Below are 5,000 nucleotides of genomic sequence, written 5' to 3'. Positions count from 1 at the left end.
CCCAGGAAACACTGCGGCCCTCTGCTCCAGCAGATACACCCCGTCAGTGCAAACAGAGACAGCAGGGGGCCGTGAGGGTCGGGAGGGTCGGGCGCAAATCATCTTTTGCTATTTAGACTACTAGAGCTACATGCTAATAGCCGACAGAATGCAATTTTAGCTATTAGCCATGAAAGAAACAGCAATGGCGGTGGATCGAGCCCCCGGGAGCCCGTGGCATGGTGGAGCCGAGGAGTCGGGAGAAGATGTGAGAGGTTCATCATGGCATCTTCAGAGGCGGCATCACTAGCAGCTTGGCTAACGCTAAGTGTAAGCGTTCTCTAAAAGGAAGGTTTGAAGCCAGACAAGGCAAATGGAGCGATAGAATCTGTTTCTCAGCTGATCTGAAGTCGTAACGAGTCGGGCGACAGCTAGCATCTCCGCTAGCATCTCCGCTAGCATCTCCGCTAGGATCCCCGCTAGGATCCCCGCTAGGATCCCCGCGAGCTCCACGACACGACCGCCACTCAAGATAAAACCACGCCTTCATCCTCGCCGGCCATCCGTCCACTCGACCACACGGAGCCTTGAGCTGCCGCCAAGTCGGCGAGGCTGCGACCGAGCGGCGCTGATGTCTCCAGGAGGGGGAAAAAAAAACATCAATGGTGGCCTTCATCGGCGGAGTGGCGCCGCTGCGAGGACCATCTTGTGCCCGAGGAGACAAACAAGTTCTTATGTGCGGCCTGACTTCACCCTCCAACACTGAGACGCCCCCGCGGCCAGCTCCGCCCCCACGGTCAGCTCCGCCCCCACGGTCAGCTCCGCCCCCACGGTCAGCTCCGCCCCCACGGTCAGCTCCGCCCCCACAGCCAGGCCCATCTTGGGTTGTTTTGGACTCCAAAAGGCATCGTTTCGACTCTCGTCTCGACCGAATCGGATCGGAGGGAATCGAACGGATCGTGCAAATCCGGATGTGAAAACTGCGGCCGATTCGCCGGCGTCGGCGTGGCGACGAGCCGCACCCTCGCCTTGAATCGGGCGGCCGGAGGTTTTCTGATTTTCCCGTTGAAAAACTGAGAAATCTGCCAGGTTTGTCTGTTCCCATGGTTCCCCTCCTTGGTGGCCTTCGTCCTCCATGCCACAGCACGGCGCCGCAGCTCTGCTCTGTGATTGGTCCTGCGTGCCGAGGTCACGCAGAGGAGGAGGAGCCTGCTGCGCAAAGACAGGCTGACCGCTGTTTCTGAAAGCTAACAGAGTTCACGGACTACATGGAGTCCTTCGTTCCATGAGCGTCTTGAGAAGCTTTCATTTCGGCGTGAAGAGCAGAGACAAGTTAGCAGGAAGAAGGCGGGCCTGAAGTCCAGCTGTGAGATTATGGGCTGGATGAGGATCTTCTGGAGTGATGAAGTTCCTGTTGAAGATGCAGCCGGTTGAACTTTAGCATTAACAGAAGACTAGAAGCCGCCTCCTCTGCTGGACGGGGTCAAATCTACCTGCTTCCAGATCACATTAACAGCACCGGAGGGTTTCGAGGTTCGCTGTTTGTTTACTTGAGTTCTCTGCGCAGGTTCGTTCAGCTTCCAGGGCTGATCCGACGTCTCCGTGCAAAGATTCAACCTGGTTCCTCCAGCGACTCTGTTTAGGAGTTGAACCAGAGCCAGGATGACAACTTGGGGTTCCGTCCCGTCCATGGAAGCTCCAGGGCTCGCAGCGAGCGCCTCCAGAGCCGAGCACGTCCTTTCAGGCATTGTGAGTTTGTCCATTTATACATGTGTGTCTCCACCCCGACAACCGAAGAACGTGCGCATCACGTGCACGTCTTTTAGCAAAGTGCTGCGCTCGCTGTAACACCTCCGAGCTCCGGGCTAATGCTAACAGCCGTGCATTTGTTAAAGGGGTTTCTCCCAGATTCTCATGACCCTTTCACACACACACACACACACACACACACACACACACACACACACACACACGCACACACACACTCCATTTTGAAAGAGAATATTTATCCCTACGATAAACAACGTGGCTGTACATTAAACATTTATGTCCCTTTCTCTGCTGCCTGATGCTCTAATGCTTCCCCGCACGCTAAACACGGCTATTAAAATCGATTGTGGAGGAAGAAGAAGAAGAAGAAGAAGAAGAAGAAGAGGAGGAGGAGGAGGAGGAGGTGAGACTCCATGACTGACAGTAGCTTCTGGACAGTTGATCTCCACGCCGTTTCCTGTAAAGGTCAGGTGTCAATAGATGGGACAGTATTTTTCTCTATGTGTGTGTGTGTGTGTGTGTCCCATTTGTGCATGGTTGACCAAGTTTATGGATTAGCTGCCGCGGTGCTAACGGGCCGCTGTCGATGCTTTTCATACTCATGAGCGCCTCATGGAGAATCGATGAGACAGCGTCTCGGCCGGGACGCTCTGCAGCTCCTCCTCCTCCTCCACGTCCTCCTCCGCTGTCGATAGCGCTAAGATTAGCAGCTGCAAACACACACCCGCACGCTACTTCTCAAAGATACCGCTGGTGGGCTGCGGTGAAAGCTAGCCGGCTAACGCTAGCCTGTAGACGTTCCATAAAGCCTCTGCTCCTCCTCCTGATCTTCTCAGGGAGGAGGGAGAGGTGCGGACAGATGCTGAGGAGCGTCCTGGCAGATGCCGCCTCCGTGCCCCGCCCGCCATAAATGCCTCGTCGCCGCCGCCGCCGCCTAGCAACAGATGGGCGGATAAGCCGCTTCCTCCAATCACTCCTTATTCATCTTTCATGGCGCTTGTTCTCCTCCGCCCTCCTTCCTCTGCAAGCCTCACCTCCCCGTACCTTTGCCGCCGTCGGCGAGCGGGTCGAGGCATCGGGCGGCGAGCGCTTCTGCCTCGCGGCGAGAAGCTTCCCGGTTGGATTCTCGCTCTGCGGGTCCGTCCGGCCAGACGTTTCAGAAGCTTCGTGTCTGATGTCAGTCGACATGACGGCATCAAAAAGCCTCGACTGAAAAGCCGATGGATTCCCCCCCGCTCGGCCTCGTCTGCCTCCGGCGCACAAAGCCAACGCCGCCGTGTCGAGCGAACCGAGTTTTCTGTCTTTTCTGTCCGGCTATCGCTTGTCTTCGTCCCGTCCCGTCGCCGTCCTCTGTCTAACTAGCAGCCAATCAGCTGCCAGGTCCTTCAGGCTCTCGCCGTCCAAAACCATGCGAGGCGTTCATCCAGGACGCAGAACTGTCCGGAGATGTCGACGGCCAGATGTCGCTAGATGAGGCCCTGTGATTGACAGCTGACTCTGTGATTGACAGCTGACTCTGTGATTGACAGCCGACTCTTTGATTGACAGCTGACTCTGTGATTGACAGCTGACTCTTTGATTGACAGCTGACTCTGTGATTGACAGCTGACAACAGGGCCAACACTGTCAACACTGGTTTGCCGAATTCTGTCAGTTCTGGTTCCGACTGAGCACGTGCACACCGTGAATGCCATGCACACACACACACACACGCACACACACACGCACACACACACACACACACACACACACACACACACACATCATACAAACACCTGTTGTTCCAGCCCCACTGCCAAGCCTCCCCAGCATGTTGTATTTCTATGGATAGCGCTGTACGTGCGCTGTCCTCTGTTCTTCTTTGTTGTTATCTGCCCCTCCATCCCTCCTCCATCCCTCCTCCATCCCTCCATCCTTCCACCCTTCCATCCTTCCACCCCCCCCCCCCGCCCTCCCCAAGTCTCTCGTTAATTACACAGGGACGGCAGGACTAAGCTCTCTAATCTGGGCTGATGTGACCCCGCCACCGCTTGATCCCTTAACACTGTTACTTATACCTCAATCCTGCACGCACACGCGCACACACACACACTCACGCACACTCACACACACACACACACACGCTCGTAAAGAGATGCTTTCTTTGTTTAATTAAAACTCATACAAAGCGAGAGCCTGGGGTTTCTGTTTCTTTACCCCCCTGGGGGTGAAAAGGCCGCGATCCTGAAGTTCTGCTGGTTGTCGGGCCGGACCTTTGGCGGCGTGCAGATTACCGCCGTGTTAAAGCGCCCCGTCCTCGCCTCGCCAAAGTGCTCTTTCTGTAAATCTTTTTAATGTTGCAAAATAAATCCTCTTTCTTTTTTTAATTTTTGGCCGCAAAGAGATTAAAAGCTTTTTATTTTTCATCGGATAGCCGACGGACGGCGGCCCGAAGCTCGGGATCCCCGCATGCTAATGAGGGGGGGTCCAGCGGTCGGACCCGGGAGCTGCAGAGGAGTTGCGGCCTTCTTGGTTATATATAGAAATGGGAGCACAGCTGTCTTTTCCTCTGGAGTGGAGGCTCGGCAGGAGCGGCGGCAGCAGCAGCAGCAGCTGCAGCGGCGAGCTAGCCGCGCAGGCTACCTCCACATCTCCGGAGCCCCACGGGGCACACGGGGTTGCCGTCGCGTCACATGACCAACTGCCGCTCTCGCCGTCTTTAAACGTTGCCAAACGTCCACCTGGGCAGCGTTCTTCTTCTCTTTCTCCTTGATCTTCCTCCAAGCAGGCTTAAAACCTTCCTCTTTAGGAAAGCTAACCGTGTTAGCCTAGCCCCCAGGGATGCCTGAACTCATCATGGTAAGGTTGTGTGTGTGTGTGTGTGTGTGTGTGTGTGTGTGTGTGTGTTTATGTCCAACCCTCCCTTGATGTCATCCAAATCTGGGCTCCACTGGGTGACGTGATAAACCAACCCAACTTTTTTCTCCTCCTTCATCTCGTCAGGTCCAGAAGGACCGGCCGCCTCGAACCCTGACCGGCCCTGGTGCACCTCCAGCCTTCATCCTCACGGCGGCGTCCACACCGGCTGGATCCCTGTGTTGTCTTTGGATCAAGAGGAACATCTCCGGCTCCTGACCTTCAGTGAGAAGGGTCCTGGTTCTGATCCATGGGGTTCTCCGTGTTCTCTCCGTGTTCTCTCCATGTTCTCCGTGTTCTCTCCATGTTCTCTCTGTGTTCTCTCCATGTTCTCCGTGTTCTCTCCGTGTTCTCTC

At 55.6% G+C, this 5,000-nt stretch overlaps 1 protein-coding gene across 1 annotated transcript in view; it reads right to left on the bottom strand.

The window, feature by feature from the left end:
* Window positions 1-5,000, bottom strand: part of ext1c (exostoses (multiple) 1c) — a 42,965-nt gene that overhangs the window by 9,863 nt on the left and 28,102 nt on the right. The gene's annotated exons all lie outside the window — the stretch shown is intronic.

The sequence above is a fragment of the Fistularia commersonii genome, chromosome 30 (assembly GCF_037954325.1).
Source record: "Fistularia commersonii isolate RoL2024-O1a breed Wild chromosome 30, RoL_Fcom_v1.0, whole genome shotgun sequence".
Taxonomy (NCBI): domain Eukaryota; kingdom Metazoa; phylum Chordata; class Actinopteri; order Syngnathiformes; family Fistulariidae; genus Fistularia; species Fistularia commersonii.
This window is presented reverse-complemented; position numbering and strand designations above follow the sequence as displayed.